This window comes from Natator depressus, chromosome 10 (assembly GCF_965152275.1).
Source record: "Natator depressus isolate rNatDep1 chromosome 10, rNatDep2.hap1, whole genome shotgun sequence".
Classification (NCBI taxonomy): Eukaryota; Metazoa; Chordata; order Testudines; family Cheloniidae; genus Natator; species Natator depressus.
This window is the reverse complement of record NC_134243.1, coordinates 9290981-9313067: the sequence shown is the minus strand read 5'-3', so window position 1 is coordinate 9313067 and position 22087 is coordinate 9290981.

Below are 22087 nucleotides of genomic sequence, written 5' to 3'. Positions count from 1 at the left end.
TGGGCCAGGCAGGCTGGGGAGGCATCGGTGGATCAATCATGGATTCCCCCATCCTTTCTGCGGCTTGTGGAGAAAGCATGGTGCAGCCTCGGGGGCTATACCAACTGCTAGAGCAGCTTTGGAGCAAAGGGCCTTTTCCCTCTCCAGGGCAGAGTCCAGAGTCTAGTTAGCTCTTAAAGGGACATTTTTCAAATGGGCGGAGAAGCTGCTGGTCATACTGAAATCCACTCCCTAGTTACTACCCTATCCAATCTCGTAGTGGCTGGGGCTTAGCCATGCTTTCCCTTCAGATGTCTGCTCTGTTTGTCCCACTCAGCCAGGCCTGTCTCCTTATCCCATTTGGGGTCCAAGAGCAACTCAGCCAGGCTCACTGTACCCAGCTGGAACATCAGCGGGCACTCTGCCTGGGCCAGGGGGACTGAGCAAGGACTTTGGCGCACTGACAGATACTGCAATCAAATACACATGACGGTGCTTTCCGCCCAGGAGCGCCTGCCCCTGTTACCCAAGCCAGCTCCTGGGATCAGACACCAGCAGTGTGACTGAGGAGGGCGTTAGAGCTGCATGATTATTATGGAGGGGAGGGGCCCTGAAGTGGTGGTGGGACTTGGCAGGTGCAGCAGCCACAGGCTCCTAGGCCCACGTGTGCGGTTGTCTGTGCTCTGAGGATGCGGCACCTGGAAGGCCCTGTGGTGGCTGGAGCAGCAGTGCTGTTTACTTAGCTTGCAAGGCTGCTGCCATGCATCTGGAGAAGAGCTGAATAGGGCATTGTTTGGGGAAGACACTCCAACTCGTGTTCTCGCTGAGGCGCCTTTCAGCAGCAAAGCAAACAAACCTCTCTGCTCCGACAATCTCCCGTTAGAATCAGGCTCGCCATGTCACTGCCTTACCAGAACAGACCAGGGCTGGATTACAGGCAAATCAAAGTCTAGTTACCAACCCATCCCTAGAATACACCACTGATCTTTCTAGTCAAGTAACCCACATCAGGCATGGGCCAATACCAGGGGCTTCAAAAGCAGCAGCAAAACCCATAATGCTCCTGAATTTGGCTATACAGCTCTCTACCATGGAGGAGCATTTCTTCCCAACCCCAGCTAGTGATTGCTAGATGCCCTGCAGCATGAGGGTTAATAGCCTTTTTAACTGTATCCTAACTAATTATTTTTAGTCTTATAAACATCTATCCACTCTCCAACCTTTCTGAGGCACTTGTTTTCATTATATCCTGCAGCAGTGAGTTTCACAGGTTAATTATACATGGTGCTAAAATGTGGTGCCTTGTAATTTGAACAAGCACTCCTCCCCTAACTATGTATTATTGGGAAGGGTAAACAGAAGGCACCAGATGGCCTTCTCCTGGTTTCCCAGGCCCTATTAATCTCCTCTCACTCCTCTTTTCCCTACTCACTAGCCCTAGACTTTAATGTCTCTGTGTAAAGCAGCAGCTGAGTCCCTCCTCCCCATCCCTCGTTTCCATTGCCCTCTCCTCCTGCTCTCATGCAGCACCCCATGAAATGAACAGGGGATTGCCTGGGAGTTCCTGAGGGTGGAATTCAGCCCATGGGTCTGTTCTAGCCTTCTGGGCTTCCTCACAATCCTCCCTGCTCTAGCCTAAGCAAAGAGATTTTTTGCCATCGGCAAACATGGCTGCCTCCATCTTCATCCTCTCTCACCTGCCCTGAGTAATTACAGGGCCAAACTGTGTCCTTGATCTTCCCTAGAGCTCCTCTCCTGCTCCATTGGCCAAGCAGAGGTGCGTAGGTATTCTCCTGGGCAGGACAGAAGGACTCAGAGTCCAGTGGGGAGTGCGCCGTCTAGCCCTCCTTCCACCTGCTGACAGATGCTTCTCCAGCCCCTGCTGCCTTGTGCTAGCTGGGCTGCATGGGGAGGGTGTTAGCCAGGCCTCTTTGGAGCTACAGAGTGCAGTCAGGTTCCCTAGTCTGTGCCCTGGGGACCGCTGGGGTCAGCACTGCACCTGCATCCTGCCCAGTGCTCCATGTCCCCGCTCTGCCCCAAGCAGGACAAACCGGATCATCTACTCAGATGTGACCCATTCTGCACCTAGTGCTGGTCTCCAGGGCTAGAGCAGGATGTAATCAATAAGATGGATATCGGTCCATGCTGCAGCGCCATGGGTCAAATCCACCCCCTAGTGTCCAGCTTGAGCCTGGGCACAGAGAAGGTGCGGAGGGGAGCAGTCCTTCCCCCACCACACACCATGAAGCCATCCCAGTGAGGCTGCCCTTTGTCCCTAGTTTACCTTCTCGGCTGGGGGGAAGAGAAGGGAATCTGTAGCATTGGGGCTCTGGCCCTGCCCCTCTCCTCTGCATGCTGGGGAGCAGGAAGCCACCACAGAACTGAGTTCTCCATCACACAGAGGTGAATGGGGATTATGCACCCTGCACAAGTCCCTTCAACTTCTCCCTGCCATTCCCCAATATAGAAGAACAGCATCCATTCTGCAGCCAGGGACCCCTCCACAGCCACAGAGTTTAGGGCAGGATTTGAACCTTGCTGTTTCCTCATGAAGTCATATACACACAGACAGTATGTGAGGGGCATTTTCAAAGAGGAAAAAAAAACCCCAAACGATCTATGCTAATCACTGAAACTACGATAAAACAGCTAAAGACCCTCTAAAATTCTAAAGCTATTTAGAATGATGAATTTAAAGGGGTGTCAGAGACGTGGATGCTGAAAGTTCTGACATGGACCGTGTGGTGGTGAGAAGGAATGGGAAACGCCCGACCCGCCCTTTATCACCTCAGACAAGGCAAGTCAGGGCACATGCACAGACCAACAGACACTACTGTCACATTCTCCGGCTCCTGACGCATGGTGCGCATGTGGAAACCCTCAGTGGAACACACTAATGACCGTCACTTGAAGAAGAAGTCAGAGGAGCCATTTTCAAAGCTAGCCTGCAGAGCTGGGCTGAGAAAGGGAGTTCCATTTTGCAGAGGACTTTGATATTTCTCAGTTTGGTTTCAGCCTCTTTTGAAACACCCTCCTCCTCCCCAAAAAATATTGAAGTTCTCCCCAAGAGGAAATGGAACCCCAGCACTGGGGCAATCCACCTGGCAGGCTGTTCTGAGTCACATACCCTGGAAGCTTCCCTGCAACTCCAAGGCAGTCTGGCAGGTGCGCTACCAAGGAGCCAGGAGGGCAAGAGACCAGGCAGGTTTCCAAACCCTGTCTGGGTTGTGTTGGAACTTCAAAGTGAAACCAGCACCATCCAGGTTGACAAAGCAGCAAATTGTGCAGGTTTGTTTGGATCAGAATTTTTCCAGGTAGCTCTAGGAGCCTGTATGGAGCTAGAGCCTGAAAGGATCAGGACCTTTTCGTTTAGAGAGGTGACATGATAGCATTATAAAACAATGCATGGCATGGCTGCATGCCCCCCCCCCGCAACCTGGTGCAACAGTAGCTCCACCTCAGTTTCCATCTTAGGTGTGAGGCTAGTCCTGCAACAGGCCGACCTTCCCTCAGGGAGGCCCCATTGAGTAGCACTCTCTAGTCAAAAGAGCATTAACCAAAAGGATATTGTATCCTGGCTGGGTTGGCTTCCCCCTCACTCATAGAGCACTGACCTGGAGTTTCTTCCTCAAGGCCCAGCTCCTGCCAAGTCACTGACCATCAGGACTTCTTTCCTGGAGTCCATCCCCCACATTGTCTCCTCAGGTCTAGTGTACAGCCCACCTGCCATGGGGGAGAAAAGGGGGAAATTAGCCTTCTCCCACACCTGCCACAAGAGCATTTACAGCCCTCTCCTAGCATGATTTTTCCCACCTGAGCTCTGCCAGCCCATTCTGAAATCATCCAACCCTTCCCCAGCTGGGTCTGATAACTGAATTGGACAGCTGAGCCCCAGCTGATCAGGATTAGGCAGGGGTAGCTCATCCATCACAGGGCGAGGCTGAGCCCTCCCTTCAAGGGCCGGCCAGCCTGTACCAGAGCACAAGAAGAAGGGGACATTGCACCAGAGTGAAAACCAGTAAAAAGAAACACACACCATTAACCTGTGGGACTCACTGCCACATGATATCACTGAGAATTCAAAAAGGGATTGGAAGTAATAATGAGAGTGAGACTATCCACAGCCACAATGTAGTTTAAGAGATAGAGCCCCTTTATGGTATAAGCTGACCACTACCTAAGGGGGATAGGAAGAATCTAGCTGTATAGGCAGGTTATTCCATGACTGTTCGCTACAGGCCGCCTCGCACATTCCTCTGAAGCATCTGGTTCTGGCCACTGTCAGACAGGATACTGGATGTCTGGCCCAGCCTGGGAAGGGAGTTCCTATGGTCATAGGATTTCATATCACAATTAGGATTTGCACCAGCACACCTGTGCTTGGTAGCCTGGCACTGTGCTAGCAGGCAGATGAGGACAGGTAGCCTACAGAGTGCCTTTCTCTGATTTTTGCACCACACCCAGTGTGCCCTGGGTGGATCTGCATGTCTCCAGATCTCAGGGGCGAGTCAATGCTCCAGTTTAGCTCTCGCAGTCAGCAGTGTCACCAGAACATATGGTTGTGTCTGCCAGCAGGTGGCCAGACGCAAGCGCATACATAACCAATAAGTGGAGTCTCCCACGCAATGGCTGGACCCGCTCAGTTTGTGTTCCTAGCGGAGACGTGAGCGGGGACGCTCATGGTTCACAGCCAGCACACGGACCAGATGTGCCAGAAAGGCAGACTCCCTCCTGCTGAGCCAGCAGGGTCGGTGCTAAGCGTGCCTCACTCAGCTTCTGCATAGCTACATGCCCCGTGTGCTCCTGTTCATGCATAATCCTGAGGGATCACAGACTCAGTTACATGCATTTGGCCCAGCTGCAGCTCATAGGTGGCAGAGGGAAATGAAACTCCAGGCAGATAAAACTGGGCACCATTTAATCCAAGATTCGGATCTGAAAGGTGATGCTGTCGAATGCCACATCACCAGCTCTGTCAGTCACTGCCAACTTGCATGGGCCATGTTAGTCTGGAGAGGTGTGTGTGGGGAGACAGCTGCCAATACGATTTCTTCCTCTTCACTGCTTGTCTCTCTGGGCCTGATTCCCTACTACCTTGTTAGTGACACCTGTGCAAAGCACACAGGGTAGATCCGCAACTGAACCCGTCATGGCTACTTTTGAAATATTCTCTTTGGCCCCTATACTTTACATATAGGTGCAATGCCTCTTATGGAATGTATATTAACTATATGGGACCAAATCCTCATGCAAAGCTCCAGCTGACCTAAATGGGTTTGGCATCTGGCCTGGTGAGAATTTTGATGGTTTATCATCTTCAGGTTTTTGCCCATTGGGAACAGACACATTTCCTAGGTAGACAGCAGTGTTCGCTCAATGCCAGAATCCTCATCTCGGGCCAAGAAAAGAGTTTCCAATGTACTGAAGACTGATGGGTCCTTAATTTGTAACCAGGCTACCTCACCCGTGAGTCTTGAGCTAAGCACTAGCATATTCATTACAGCTCCTAACCGGACAGCGTGGATACACTGTAGGGCCCACTCTTCCGTGATGCTGTCATTTGAGCAGCACATCCTCACTGGCTGATGGGTGATTCCTTTAGTTTGCTTTTCACAGCCACATTTTGCTCCCATGCCTGGAAGAAACTGGCAAGCACTGGGCGTTTCCATTTGAAGCTGTGGCCATTGTTCCGGCTGTACTGCACCGCTGGTACCAGGAGGGGTTTGATGAAGCCTGAGCTGAAGCCTGCACTGAAAGCAGGCCCTGCAGTTAGGATTTGGCATTGACCGGTGACCTTGGAGAATGTTTCTCTCTGAAGTTATTGCAAGGGAATCATCTTCTGAGCTGCTCACCTTGCGGATTTGTCTGTTTGATGGGAGAGACAGCCTGGCTGGCATGATGTGACAGTTCTAATCAGACTGTCACATGAGCCACTGCAAACAGAAACTGATTGGTCTTTTACCAGCACTACCTTATTGTAAGCACCCATCCTTACACCTATGTACTGGAAGGTGAGATCAATGAGCCAGGTTCCTTAAGGGGCTTTGAGTCAGATTCTCATCTAATTCGTGCCAGTGTAAAGCTGGAGTTCATCCTCCGAAGTTAGTGGAGTGGCTCCAGATTTACACAAACGTTACTGAAAATCTGACCCTTTGTTCCTATTGTGACAGCTATGGCATTGTTGTGGAATTGTATTTAATGGCTCTGGGGAGGCGGGGCGGGGGAGACATGGCTAACGTAAACCCTGGGAAGTGTTATGAGCATCAAAGGACTTCTTGAAACAATGTGAACTTCTGAAGGTAAGTGCATCTCTCAGGAACTCTCTAAGGCGGGTGTAAGCAGAAGTAACCGCTTCAGTTATGCAAGAACTCAGCCTTGAAGCTTCGCCCTGAGAAGGTGCCTTTGTCTATGAATTACCCTGTTCCCAGGATCAAAGGCCCAAACCGTAGAAAGGAGCACCTCACAGCTTCCTGGGAGGGGTCCTGTTCTGAGCCAAACGTGGTGTTATGAACTTGTAACCTAGGAAAACACCTGGGTGGGGTGTAAAGGATTGATCACCTGCCAGGGCCTCTTGCTGGAGTTGCGGCAATCTCTGGTAAGCTTATTAGCATGCATGTGGGTGCTTTCGTTGGGTTTAATGTGTTCTCTGTAATGCTTTCACCTTAAGAAAAAATGTGCTTGCTTGGAAAGAGCCGTGTGGTCACTTTCAACTGTGAGCAATTGCACGGTTTATAGCCTCTGAGGAAGGAAGGCCCAGCAGGAGTGGGGAGGCAGTTTGACTTGCTGCGGAATGCACAGAATAGGTAGGGAGCCAAGCAGCCTGGAAATACCCTGGTCAGTGGGGGAGAGAGATGCGGGTCTCCACCCAAGAGAGGTGACGGCTTGGGAGCCAGGATCCTAACAATGGGTGCCCTTACTGGACCACGAGGGGGAATACAGGGGCGGTTGCCCTGAACTGTGACACCAACCTCTTGGATAATCCTATAGCACAATGAGCAAAGTGGGAAGTTAGCGGTGTAATCCTTGACTACTGGGACACATTTATAGTATACACCACCCCCCTGGAGTACTGGGAAGTCATACGCCTTAAGTACATCTCCTTGGACCATCTGTAAATGCAGGGCAGCACGTCAGATCAACTGGTCCATATGATGCCTGCTGCATCTGCCAGACACTACCGCATATTCCACCAACCAACAGCTGGATTCTCTGGACCAAACTCTGTTCTCAGTACATTGCTGTGACGCCCTAGAAACCCTATACACATCTGTGCAGAAGAACTCCAGGGTTACACTGAGGTGAATAAGGACAGAATATGGTATATTCTGTGTGCATCCTGCATCACTGTGACAGAACCAGGACCCTCCTGGGCCCAAGCAACTACACTGCCAGGAGCTATACAGCAGCTCCACCTTTCCCGAGCCAGTAGGAGCGTTGATAAACTTCTCTCAGCTGGAAGGAGTGCTTCGCTTGTCTTACACGGTCCTGGAAATGTCACGTTTTAAATCAAAGCTGTTTTTGGGTTATAAGAACACAGAGCAGTGAAACGACAGCATTTCTAAGACTGGGGTTTTATTTGGCCTTTGTATATGTTTGAATTGGATCAGTCATTTTTAAGTAACTTATTCCTTCCTTGTTCAGACTTCACACGCCAACTTTTAGCTCAGACTGAAGTTCTATGGATGGGTCACTCCCAGATACCAGGGTTTATGATGGAAATGTTGGCCGCCTTTGGTGCCACACACACTCCCACGTGTTAGCTATATTGAGAGGACAAGATGGTGAGGTTTCGCTCCCTATTAGATTTATGTCAGGGTTTGGGTTCAAGGGGGAACTGGGGATAGGGTTCAGGTGGGGGTTTTGGTTTCAAGAATGCAGAAATCTCATTAGATTAGCTAAAAAAAAAAAAGGAGGACTTGTGGCACCTTAGAGACTAACCAATTTATTTGAGCATAAGCTTTCGTGAGCTACAGCTTATGCTCAAATAAATTGGTTAGTCTCTAAGGTGCCACAAGTCCTCCTTTTCTTTTTGCGAATACAGACTAACACGGCTGTTACTCTGAAACCTGTCATTAGATTAGCTGTTCCGGGGAGATTTCTGACACTTTGGGTCAACGCTGCACCAGTTCTGGGAATATTTCAGGCCCACGCCAAAAGGAAGAAGGAAACAGTTCCCACCCAGTATTAGCTCTGACCCAGAACCGAGGGCACCAGTGCCAGTTCAAAGCCTGGGACTAGAATCTGAATCCAGCTGGAATGTGAAGGGTTGGGATTCTAGCTTCTGCTTTTGGCTGATAGCTAAGATTATTATCCCCTGTTCTTCTGAGGGGAGTGTGGTATATTTGGGACACGGTGTGGTGGGCGGCGGGTGGGAGTGAAGCGAGCCGAAGCACACTGCTCTGCAGAAGTGCTGGTTGCTCTCTCATCTCAGCCACCTGCTGCCTTTTCCTTCAGCACAGCCCTTTCTAAAATTCATGCATTTTTTATAGCTCTGGTTTCCCCTTTTGTTCATCCCCGGGTGCAGTAGAGCCGAGTGGCTGTGTTAGCCCAGTGCTGCAGGACGGGCTCTGATCTGCTAGCTGCCTTCGCAATGGAGGCAGTATCGAATGTGCCACAAAGACAGGAGCTGTGTAAACAGCCAGCTGGCTGGGGAGGTGGAGAACCAATGCAAAAAGCTAGAGGTCTAATAGGAATGCCAGCCACTACCCAGGCACCAGTCCCACAGCCACTCTCTCGCTCCCTGAGCTGGGCAGTGGAGTATCTTCAGGTCCTGGTGGGGAGGAAGTTGCCATGTGATGCTCAACAGTGCCCCCTACGGAGAACTGAGTGTTGCAAGGTTTCTGTGGAAGTCCAATTCACTCCTCCTTGCTGGAAAGGTCGTGACTACAATGCATTGCGTGGGGGGCGGGGGGGGGGCTGGACAATGAGGCAGGTACAGTGGGGTGCAAAGGGACCCCCAGGATGCTGAGGGATTCTAGAGTTGAGGGAGGAGGGAAGGAGTGAAAATACATTTCCTTTTATGGCACCAGCCTGGACCTCTCTCCCCTCTGCTCCTTCACTGACTGGCAGAGATAGATACGAATGCAAAACCCACTCTTGTCTGAAGCACTGCCAGGCTCCCTTGACCAGCATGCTGGGACGCCCAGCTCCAGCAGGGAAACCTGGCACAATGCTGGAACAGCCACCTTTCTCAGGCCACCAGCCAGCACTGGTGTCTGTCCAGGCAGGGATTCACGGCCAGCCATGCCCTTGCCCAGGAAGGTCATGGCCCTAGGGGCCAAGCCAGCTGCTCTCACCTCCTGACAAATGAAGAGAAATAATTGTTCTGGATTTTCGTTTCCACCCAAGCCTGTTGTTCCCCTGCACCCACAAATCCCCCTGGCCAGGGAGGCTGAGCAGTAAAAGGACTCACAGCAGGGAATGGGATGTTGGCTCTACCAGGCAAGGAGACGCTCTCGTTAGTGCGTGGGCAGGATCACACACTGCACACAGGAGCCCACTGCACATTTCATGAGGAGGGGGAGAACGTGACTTTAACTCACCTTTGCACCCCTGTCCGCATATTCTCAGGCTGCTCCACTGCACCAGATATCAATGGCCCCCACGGCCCAATACAGCAACCATGGATTGCCGGGGCATAGGGAACCTCTGGCTCTCTCCACCAGCAGCTGGAAAGACCATCAGAGGATCGGATCCCCTACCTCCCTGCCTTTCTTGAAATAGCTGCTTCGCTGCACCTGCCTCACTCCCCTCAGCATGCCCTGGGAAAGAAAAGGAGAAGAGAGGGGCAACAAGATAAACGGGGGATTTGCCGCCATCACAGTGAGACGGCTTCTTCGGAGCAAGGGCAGCAGGTTTCCTGCTCATTGCTTGCAGCTCTGCCTAGCAAAAGAGCCAAGGGCTTGTGCTGTTTGAATCACAGTGGCCCACTACTCTGCCAGACAGGGACAAGATCTTGCCTGCACACAAGCTTCTACCAACTTAACTACTGCACAGACCCCTGCACCCTTCTCCCAGCTAAAGGCCTCTCCCTGCAGGACTAGGCTAGGTCCGTCCCAGCTACCACTCTGTTTCATTTCGTTTTAAATAATCAAATACTGTACATTGCAAGGTAAATTATTGAGCACTGAGTGAAACTCCCTGTTCCTCAGCCCAGAGGTTGCAGTGTAAATAGTTTCAGAGTAACAGCGTGTTAGTCTGTATCCGCAAAAAGAAAAGGAGGACTTGTGGCACCTTAGAGACTAACCAATTTATTTGAGCATAAGCTTTCGTGAGCTACAGCTCACTTCATCGGATGCATACTGTGGAAAATATAGCAGATGTTTGTTTTTATACACACAAAGCATGAAAAAATGGGTGTTTACCACTACAAAAGGTTTTCTCTCCCCCCCACCCCACTCTCCTGCTGGTAATAGCTTATCTAAAGTGATCACTCTCCTTACAATGTGTATGATAATCAAGTTGGGCCATTTCCAGCACAAATCCAGGGTTTAACAAGAATGTCTGAGGAACGGGGGGGGGGGGGTAGGAAAAAACAAGGGGAAAATAGGTTACCTTGTATAATGACTTAGCCACTCCCAGTCTCTATTCAAGCCTAAGTTAATTGTATCCAATTTGCAAATGAATTCCAATTCAACAGTCTCTCGCTGGAGTCTGGATTTGAAGTTTTTCTGTTGTAATATCGCAACTTTCATGTCTGTAATCGCGTGACCAGAGAGATTGAAGTGTTCTCCGACTGGTTTATGAATGTTATAATTCTTGACATCTGATTTGTGTCCATTTATTCTTTTACGTAGAGGCTGTCCAGTTTGACCAATGTACATGGCAGAGGGGCATTGCTGGCACATGATGGCATATATCACATTGGTGGATGTGCAGGTGAACAAGCCTCTGATAGTGTGGCTGATGTTATTAGGTCCTGTGATGGTGTCCCCTGAATAGATATGTGGGCACAGTTGGCAACGGGCTTTGTTGCAAGGATAGGTTCCTGGGTTCGTGGTTCTGTTGTGTGGTATGTGGTTGCTGGTGAGTATTTGCTTCAGGTTGGGGGGCTGTCTGTAGGCAAGGACTAGCCTGTCTCCCAAGATTTGTGAGAGTGTTGGGTCATCCTTCAGCATAGGTTGTAGATCCTTGATAATGCGTTGGAGGGGTTTTAGTTGGGGGCTGAAGGTGACGGCTAGTGGCGTTCTGTTATTTTCTTTGTTAGGCCTGTCCTGTAGTAGGTGACTTCTGGGAACTCTTCTGGCTCTATCAATCTGTTTCTTCACTTCCGCAGGTGGGTATTGTAGTTGTAAGAATGCTTGAGAGAGATCTTGTAGGTGTTTGTCTCTGTCTGAGGGGTTGGAGCAAATGCGGTTGTATCGCAGAGCTTGGCTGTAGACAATGGATCGTGTGGTGTGGTCAGGGTGAAAGCTGGAGGCATGTAGGTAGGAATAGTGGTCAGTAGGTTTCTGGTATAGGGTGGTGTTTATGTGACCATCGTTTATTAGCACTATAGTGTCCAGGAAGTGGATCTCTTGTGTGGACTGGACCAGGCTGAGGTTGATGGTGGGATGGAAATTGTTGAAATCATGGTGGAATTCCTCAAGGGCTTCTTTTCCATGGGTCCAGATGATGATGTCATCAATATAGCGCAAGTCGAGTAGGGGCGTTAGGGGACGAGAGCTGAGGAAGCGTTGTTCTAAGTCAGCCATAAAAATGTTGGCATACTGTGGGGCCATGCGTGTACCCATAGCAGTGCCGCTGATTTGAAGGTATACATTGTCCCCAAATGTAAAATACTTATGGGTAAGGACAAAGTCACAAAGTTCAGCCACCAGGTTAGCCGTGACATTATCGGGGATAGTGTTCTTGACGGCTTGTAGTCCATCTTTGTGTGGAATGTTGGTGTAGAGGGCTTCTACATCCATAGTGGCCAGGATGGTGTTATCAGGAAGATCACTGATGGATTGTGCTGGAAATGGCCCACCTTGATTATCATACACATTGTAAGGAGAGTGATCACTTTACATAAGCTATTACCAGCAGGAGAGTGGGGTGGGGGGAGAGAAAACCTTTTGTAGTGATAAACACCCATTTTTTCATGATTTGTGTGTATAAAAACAAACATCTGCTGTATTTTCCATAGTATGCATCCGATGAAGTGAGCTGTAGCTCACGAAAGCTAATGCTCAGATAAATTGGTTAGTCTCTAAGGTGCCACAAGTACAGCTTTATTAGTGCTTTAACTGAAGGAATGGGGCTGCTGGATCCTCAGTGAAAACCGCTTCCCCTTCTCTGCTTGTTTACGGTGTTAGTTGATCATTGAGATGGTCATGGTAGGAAACCCATTTTCCTTTATTTCATAGTCTTTGAAATGAGCCTATTAAAAAGATCCCCCTAAAAAACATCTTCTCTGAGAGACAAGGCAGGTGAGGTAATATATTTTCTTGGACCAACTTCTGTTGGTGAGGGAGACAAGTTGCATCCGATGAAGTGGGTTTTAGCCCACGAAAACTTATGCCCAAATAAATTTGTTCGTCTGTAAGGTGCCACAAGTTTCAGAGTAGCAGCCATGTTAGTCTGTATCCACAAAAAGAAAAGGAGGACTTGTGGCACCTTAGAGACGAACCAATTTATTTGCGCATAAGCTTTTGTGAGTCTCTGAAGTGCCAGAAGTACTCCTTTTCTTTTTAAGGTGCCGCAAGTACTCCTCCCCCCCCTTTTTTTTTTTGCTGATACAGACTAACATGGCTACCACTCTGAAGCTTTAGAGCGTCACAGCTTCTAGAAGCTGGAACAGATTGTTTAGCATAAGCAGTTAATACATACTGTACCAGACCATTCAAGGTGAAGTGGCCCATTAACACCTTTGCAGGCATATGACAGAAAACGGGTGGTTCCTGGGTTACAGATTGTTGTTATAAGCCATAAATCCAGTGTCTTTATTAAGACCATGATTTTTAGTGTCTAGCAAAGTTATGAATTTAAGCTCCCAGTCTCCTCTTTTGAAGGTGTTGTGCAGGTTTCCTATGAGGACGAGGACTGAAAGGTCAGATATGGAGTGATCGCTTTGTGAAAACTGGTCCCCTACAGGCGATAGGGTGTTTCTTTTATCATTTTTCTGTGTGAGTTCACTCAAGTGGGTAGAGATTATCTGGTTTCACCCATGTAGTTGTTATTGGAGCATTTAGTGCACGGATGAGGTACATCACATGTTGTGATAGACATGTGTAGGACCCCTGGATCTTGAAAGGTGTGCTATGGGCGGGATTGATCATCATAGGCATAGCAGTGGAGATATGCCTGCAGGTTCTGCATCTGTTGTTATGGCAGGTTTAGTGCTGCTTTCAGTTGGTGGGTCCTGGTTTGCGGGGAGCTTGCTTCTGATGATGAGTTTGGTGAGACTGGGAGGTTGTTTGAAGGCCAGAGGAGAGGGTTTTGGAAACATTTATTTAAGGATGTGGTCCCCATCAAATATGGATTGTAATTGTTTAATGATGCCCCGTATGGATTCCAGTTGGGGTGGGGGTGGGAGTAGGTGACAGCTAGGGGTGTGCAGTCAGATGGAGGGAATTTCCATATTGAAGCAGGTTCTCTCAGGGTGTTTGGGTGATCTGTTCCATGATGCAATCTACTTCTCTGGTGGAGTCTCCTTGTCTGGTGAAGGCAATCTAAAGTGTTTTGAAGTGTGTATCCCACACTTGCTTCTCAGAGCATATTCTGTGGTACCTGAGTGCCTGGCTGTAGGCAACAGATTTCTTGGTGTGTGTGGGATGGTTACGGGATCTGTGAAGGGAGGTGTGGTGATCTGTGGGTTTCTTGTATGTAGTTGTCTGTAGCGTTCCATTGCTGATGTTGATGGAGGTGCCCAGGGAAGCTGACGGTGGTGTGGGAGCCTTCTAGAGAGAGTTTGATGGGTGGGTGGTGGTTGTGGAAGTTGTGGTGGAATTTTTTGAGGGCATTTAGGTGATCTGTCCATAGGATGAAAAGATCATCAATATATCTCAGGTGTACCACTGGTTTCGTGGTGCATTTGTCCAGAAATTCTTCCTCAAGATGAAGAGGTTGGCATACTGGGGAGCCATCCTAGTTCCCATGGCTGTTCCCATGGTTTGGACAAAGTGTTTGCTGTTGAATGTAAAACGGTTATGGGTGAGGATGAAATGGATGAGTTTGGCAATGAGTTTGGGGTGGATATCTGAGGGTTGTCCATTGTCTTGTAGATATTTGAGGCAGGCAGTGATGCTGTCATTGTGAAGGAAGTCTGTGTATAGCAAGGTGACACCTATCGAGGCAAGGATGGTGTTCTGAGGGAGGTTGTTAATATTGCAGAGTTTCTGGAGGAAGTCGGTTCCGTCCCAGAAGAAGCTGGCCCTTGGTGTGGTGCGTGGTTTGAGGATAGTTTCTAAGAGTCCTGATATTCCTTCAGTCAGAGTGCCATGGCCAGATATGAGGGGTTTGCTGGGGTTCCCTTGGTTGTGCGTCTCGGGAAGCATGTAGAAGGTTCCTGGGGTGGGTTAGTGGAAGATGAGGTTGTAGACCTTCTCTTGGAGTTGTTTGGGAAAGGATTTGATGATATCCTTAAATTCTTCTCTGAGACACATTCCATAGTATACAGCCAACTAAGGTTTCTTTGGGTTACCATATGCTAAGGTTTCTTTGGGTTACCATGCAGTTTGCTGTGTGGGAGTTTTCTTAAACATTAACGTCCTATCTGCTCTGCATGGGCCTTGAAGTTCCCATGGCGCTTTTCAGAAGAGTAAAGGTTTACCCTGGTGTCACCCAAAACTTCACTTTACCCCCACTGCAGTGCAGCGGGCTGCCTGCATAGCTGATCTCCCCCACTCCGGTAATGGTAGTGATACCTTAGCAACAAAGGTAAGTGCTCTGAGAGCTATAGATAAAATGAGCTACCAATGAGCAATGAAATGTTCTTAGAATTGAGTCCCTGGTTTTGCTCCCATGAAGTCAAGGGCAAAACTCCCATTCCCTTCATGGGAACAGGATCATGCCCTTTATCATTCACTTTTCATAGTATAAGAAAGAGGGGCCTCAGTCCTTAGCTGTGGCTGAGTTCTGTCTGGTGTAGATGTGGGTCGGTTGCAAGGTGGCTCTAAGCTGTGGGGCTAAGAGCCCGTATATGTCCCCCTGTTGCTGGGTGATGGTTCAGTCCCACACAATGTAGAGCAGCCTCAGGGCTTCTTTGAGTTGTGCTCGCTGCTGTGACTCCCAAGGGGCCATTACAGCAGCCAAGGATGGCTGCATTGCAAAGCACTGTGGCCTTGCCCCTTTCTCCTGGCCATACACTTGGGGGGTGCGGGTGGGGGGCTGGCTGCAAGTGACCTCGGCTAGAGCTACTATTCCGGTTCTGTGCCACCCAGGTACTCCTCCACGCTAAGGAATCCTCAGCTGGCTGGTTAAGCTGGCTACAGCTCCTTTGTGCCACTGGCCCAGTGCAAAGAGGCTGCAGCGGCAGCCAGCACCTGGCCCCTGGAGTCCTGGTCAGACTCGGTCCCAGCATCCCCCAGTTCTTGGGCTGGCTGGGAGGGGAGCCTCATTTTGCTCCCCAGGCAGGAGGAAGCATTAGTGCTGGACTGGGCCAAAGAATCTAGGGCTCCTGCTGCCCTCTCCCTGGCCCTGACTTTGCAATCAGCAGTTTTGTGAGTTTCAAATCGCATTAGCTTCACACCTTGCAGCTCCCTCCCCCAGCCTCCCTGCAAACCTGTCAGCTTTCAAAGCAACCTCATGCCAGTGTGTGAGCAGCGACACAGGAATTTAGCATGACAGGAAACCCTTGCTCTGCAGCAGAAAGGCAGAAATACTACATGAGATGGAGGAAATGCAGCAGCTAGCAATGAGCTGGATGGGGTTGGTAACACCTGGTAACAGCAGCTTTTTTGGGGTCCTTGCAAAGAGCCTTGAAAATGCAACTGATCTAAACAGACCAATAGCTAAAACTGGGCTCCCCCCCCCACTCCCACTCACAGACGGGGAGTGTGGGAGGCTAAAGATCTCCGTGGACACATGCTCTGAACATCAAATGGGTCAGCGTACCGCTAAGGAATCATCTCACTGACACTCCCCCCCCCACATACACCCCCCATAATCCTTAGGCCAGCCCTGGGCACAGTGGGCTCCAAATCAGGGAGAGGAACTGGCAACATCTAGATGGGGAGGTGGCACAAACCTCTTCCAACCCTCCCTGAAACACTGGGTCAGTTCTGCTTGCCCAAATGCCGAGCCGTTGTCTGAGCAAGCACACTATTGCTGGGAGCCTGGCACGACAGCAGCAAGGGGACCTCTGATCTTGGGCACTAGGGCCTGGAGGGGCACCTGTGGGACATGCCACAGAGTTCTCACAACCTGCCAGCTGTTCCAGCGAAGCAGGAGGAAGAGGAAGTGAGGAGCTGGGCTGAGCACTGCATTGAGTGGGAATCCTGTAGCCCCCTTGCACTCCTCAGCCCCAGATTAGGATCTGGAAGGGAGCTGGGGCTATGTTCCCCCACCCCAACCAAAGGAGACTCAGGCCCCAAAGATTCCTTAGCCAGCCCGGGAGGTCCACTCCCCACCCCCCATCTAGTGAGGGGAGACTGTAGCAGGCAGAGGAGACCCACCCACCTCAAGAGCCTAATGGGCTCCATTCACCAGCTCACCACCCTGCCCTAGAGGAGACCTACTGCCTTCCCCATAGCCAGAGACCATAGGGCAACCCCTCTACCATTGCCAAGAGAAGGTTGGGGGATGTTTAGTGGGGGGAGATCTCACTGCAACAGCCACAGAGGAGGAAAAAAGAGGGAAAATGATGCTCCCCCATACTCTCTCCTCTTCCCCTTATTTTAATCCTTGTAGGGAAGCAACCTGTAGGAGCCTCAGCTAGGGAGGGAGATGCATGAGGAGCTGGAAGGATGCATGAGGAAGGGATTACTTTTTGGGGGGAGGAATATAGAGTAAATAGATTTTGGGGAGTAGGGGGAGGGAGTATGGAGCTGATGCGGGGGTTCCCAGAAGCAGGGAGAGTATTTCATCCCAGGCATATAACCCGTGACACTGACGGGGTCAGATCATTTTCGAGGGAGCCCTTGTTGGAAGGTTGGCAACACGTCACTTTTTGAGTGGAAGCTACAGGAAAAGCATTTGGGAGCGGTTTGCTCCTGCAGAGTTATTGGATCCGGGGGCTCCAGGATGAGGCCCAAAGGCCCACAGCACTCACTGTCCAGATGTTATTGTGGAAGTCCACAGGAAATCCAAAAAATGTTGAAATGCAATAGAGGAGCCTGCGAGTCCTGCACCTGGAACACCTGGGCTACCTCAAGGAAGCTGGTTCCCATGCATTACACTGAAATACGGACATGAAGACATGGGAGACGTTAACAGGAGCGCCTGAGACAGGAACGCATTTATTAAAGAAAAACCTAGCAGAGGCACATCAGAAGGTAAAATGGAATAGGGAAGTGACGACAGGCCAGATCCTGCAAGGTGAGAAGCACTGTTAATTGCTACCACCGGCTTTGCTGGGAACTGAAAGTGCTTAGCACTGCAGGAGGTGCTCAGTGGCTCTCAGGATCTGGCCCCTAAATTGTAAAGTGAAGGCATATTGAGCCCAGTACTGGCCCAATAGGATATGTCTACACTGCAGTTAGATACCTGTGGCTGGCCTGTGCCAGCTGACTCTGGCTCATTGGGCTCAGGCTAAGGGGCTGTTAATTGCTGTGTAGACATATCCATGGAGGCCAGTAGCAAAACTGTCTTTGTGAGCAGGAAAAGACCCTTAATACCTGGTGCTGCAGGCTTTTCGACTGCGCTTAGCCCTCTAGCTTTCATTTCACAGAGCAGCAGAGCCCTACGACACAGATCGGCGTTAAAGGAACAGAACGCTCACAAGAGTACAATTGTGGGGCAACGGTATTAGCTTGAATGACAAGCCATCAACACTGTTGATGTCTGCCATTTTATAGACAGCAAAATATATTCCAGACTGACCCAGATATAGAGAAAGTTCCCCAAACCTTCTCTGGACAGAGACTACACCTTGGAAATTCCAGGGGGGAAAAGAGATTTTCTGGGACAGTTAAAGGAGGAAGGGTGACAAAATTGGGCTTCAAATGCTTTTAACCTTATGGCTCACTGCAGCCTGAAGAGGACTGCGCTGGTTCTTGCCTTCTCAGTGCCCTGCGCGGCCGATCGGCAAAGTGCTCACATTGGGTACAGTATAACTCTTATAGTGACCACAGCGCATGCCTGAAGTGATCGCTAGAAGGGACGTTTTATAAGGATGGCAAAACTGCTCGGTTGCCTGGTCCTGCAGTCTTGTCAGTGACTTCAATGGGAACAGGAGCGGGCCCTGGGTTTGTGTCTGCTGAGTTAACTCCAAACCCACAGTGGCACCATGGCACCATGCTGGAGTGCTGACAATAGAAGAGATTGTGCTCTGGTGACTTCTGTCTAGAGCATGGATGGGAGAAGAGGGCCAGCTGCTTCCTCAGGGAAAAGGCCCTTCCAGTCCCCTACTGTGTGCACATCCCAGAGCTTGCCCCCTCCTGGGGGAACATTACTATGTGATAATGTAATATAAATATATTTAAATCAGATGGGTTGAATGAGTAATACAAATGGTTGACAAGGATTGGGACATCAGCATAGATAACAGACTGTCTTAGTGAATCTGACCAGGTCTCCCTCTACTGGCTGGCCTTGGTGAGGACAAAAGCCTGCAATTTACAGTTAAAAAAGAGTTCTCCTTTAGCTACAATGAAAGAGGCCTGTAGTTTTTGGTGCCAAAGCTCATGAGTTCGATACCCACTGAGAACCATGTCACTGATCAGAAACTAGAAAATTAAATTGATTAGTCTAGTTTCATTGTCCAAGCTGAGCGACATACAAAAAATAAACAATATGCATATTCAGTGGATAGTTCAGTAGACTTTTATAATTCTAGCTACGTAAATAATTTCTGGAGTTAATAACCAAGTATGCACAATGTTGCAGAAAAAACACACCCCATACAAAACTCACCTGGTTTCTGGTGATGTTACTACCTCAAAGGCCATCCCAGGCTCACTGCAGGGTTGGCTACAGTTCCTGAACTTTCTGAATGAATTGGGGACCAGTAATTAACAACAATTCTTAGTCATGCAAACATGAGACAACTTGGAGTTTCCTCCACTGACCCCAAGCAAAACAAATGTTTTTGCATAAGACTTGTGAAACACCCTCTGGTTTGATTTTCTCTTTGGGTCTAGAGTTATTCACACTGGAAACTCTGGGAGCATGATTCACACAGCAGCTTTAAGCAAACCCTTCTAAAGTGACCCAGCCATGCTTTGAATAGCTCTAGCAATTAATGACACCTGTAGGGAATTCCTTCTAAAGCCCAGACTCTTGCAGGAAAACCTATAGGAGGGCTGGGAAAAGGGAGCTACCTCAGAATCATCTCCTCATGAGGGGTAGGGCATAGCCTCCTGTGTAGTGGGCAGCTCGGTCCCCCACCACCACCACTGACCTGCCAATGTCTTCAGCTGAGGGGGTACATCCAATATACACATAGAGGCCCAGTGGCTTTGTGTGCCCCCTTAGTGCCCCCGAGTCCACCCTGGCAGCACCCCTCCCCTCAGAAGACATGCTCTCATTGGTTCCTTGCCTGTGCCAAGGGGGTTGAGAGCACAGAGCAGGAGCCCTTACCAGATTCTGGCAGGTTTAGAGAAGGATAATGAGCAGCTTTCCCTTGGCCCAGAACTCCTCAAACCTACCTTGCATTCCCCTGCCTCACAAGCCACTGAAGCCCAGATTCTCAAAGGTATATAAGCTCCTAACTTTGCCTGAAATCAATAGAAGTTAGGAGCCTAAGTACCTTGGAGGATGTGGGCCAACACACACATGGCAGTTTCCTCAGTGTCAGAGAGAGGGGCCTCCGTCAGTGTTTGGGCCAAAGGAATGGGTTTTCCTCTCCCATCATCAAAGGGCAGAAGGGATGGTCTGGTCCATGATTTTTAACTGGACACTGTCGCTTTCAGTTTTAACACCGTGCTACACTAGCCTGCGGGGGCTGCAAGGCCTTGCTTTGCTGCACTCCGAGTGGAGCCAGCAGTCCATGCCGAGCCAAGCTGAGCCGAGCCATTCAGAGCTCAGCTCCCAACAGCTACATGCCTAAACCCTGCTAGATGCTGGCAGAGTCCTAAAGCCAGCATGGTACTGATAGACCAGCATTGGGCCCAAATGTCAATATGAAACAACAGATTGGTGAGAAGACATGTAGATTTTTATCACTTTAAGACAAGGGGGGAGGGTGTTCACTAAATAAAATGAAACTGGCTATTACTCAGTGGGTGGATTTTTTTAATGGGTTCAGAACACTTATTTCAACCCAAATTAAAAATATATTTATATTTTGGGCCAGACTCTGCTTGGAAATACTTGGAGGGTAAATCTGGAATAACTAGTAAATTGACACCATCCTGCCCCAACAGAACTCGCTGGGGTCGCTGCACTGACTGGCAGGATCTGTGCCCCGAGGGCAGCCCACCCAAGAGCAGAATTTGACCCAGTGGCCCTTGGAGCTGTGCCTCTCAGGGAGGCTGATGCTCAGTTACTCAGCTTCTTCACTTGGGGCAGTAACAGTTGGGGGAGGGGAGAGAAGGGAGTGGTTAGGTGGCTTTAAGCGACCTTTGAACCTCTTGTATTCTGGGGTGACATAGGGTCTGTTCAGCCCCCCACTGTGTGCTATAACAGCCTTAAGGTCCCCTCCAGGGCCCGGGAAACAGAGGAAAGCCATAGTGCAGTGCATCCTGGACATGCCCCACCCCAGGGGCTAGAAGCAGGGCCAGGAAAGAGTCCCTATGCCAGCTCCAATCCAGCCAGGAAGTCCCCCTGCACAAGAAATATTCTCAGGGGGCCACATATGCCCATTTTGTGGTCCTTTTACACTGCCAGAGCAGCACAAAGGGGCTTTACTATATCTGAGCATCAGCCCCCGCAAGCACATGTGAGGACGTATAGCTTGGGATGGGGGGAAAGGTAGATAAGTGGGACTATTGGCCTGAGCGAGCATTTGGAGGATTAAGGCCACAATCAGACCTAGGTTAGATCTGAGGCTGTGATAAGCAGAATGCCCCCGGTGGAGCTATAGACCCCTCCATGGAACATATATTCATGGAGGGAGGAGGGCTTTGAGGTGCCACTGAGCCACCAGAGAACTCAGGGGATTCTAGCAAGGGACTCCTGATGCCAGGAAAGTCACAACACCCTCCCACTCAATTCCCCCCATTCCCTGAAAATGTTCATTCAGATTTGGGGAACTCTGGCTTCTGATGACTCTCCCAAGGCCCCCTCAGGAGGCAGATGTGAGCCTGCTCCTACGGAAGGGGAAGTTTTGCCTGCTTTTAGCATGCTTTCTCTGTCCCCTCAGTTCTCCCGGGGGGGTTCAGCACAGAGGCAGTGATATGGGGCAGGGCAGAACTGGCTCATGCAAACTTTTTCCCCTCCCAAAACTGTGGGCAGAAACAGTGGAAGTTAATATTGCCTGAACCTCTCCTTCCATACTGTAGAACCTCCCCAGTGAAGGATCCCAGAGAATCCATGGCACTTGGATTGGCAAAACTGGGGAGTTCAGAGCTGGTGTAGAGCCATTGGCCTCTGGTGCATCCTCCAAGATCCAAGCTGGTCTGGAAAGATGGTTGGTTCTGCAGGCCAAATCCAAAGGCAGGAGAGGCAACTCCGACCCTCCACTCCTAATGGAAAAATTCAAGGGAACTCCACAAGCTGAAACTCTTCGAGGCTCATAGTTTTTGTTTGGATTTGTGGTATCCCAGTGAAACTTCACCCTTGGGCACAGTGGTATTTATTTGTTTCCAAACTATGGACCCCAGAAATACCTCTTGAAGTAATTACAAACATCAGCATCCCCAGAGCCCAGGCACTGATGGAAAATAGAGTGCTGAATTATGCTGGGCTCAGAACCCAAAGAAATTCCACTGAACCACTGGAATGGCCCTGGTTTAAAGTTGGTGTAAGTGAGATCAGAATTGGGCCTTCTGAGTGCAGGCAGCATAGATCATTCATATGCTAAGGATCAGTGCACCTTAAATATTGCTTAGTGGGAGGTGACACTTTATTAACAACCACCCACCAACTC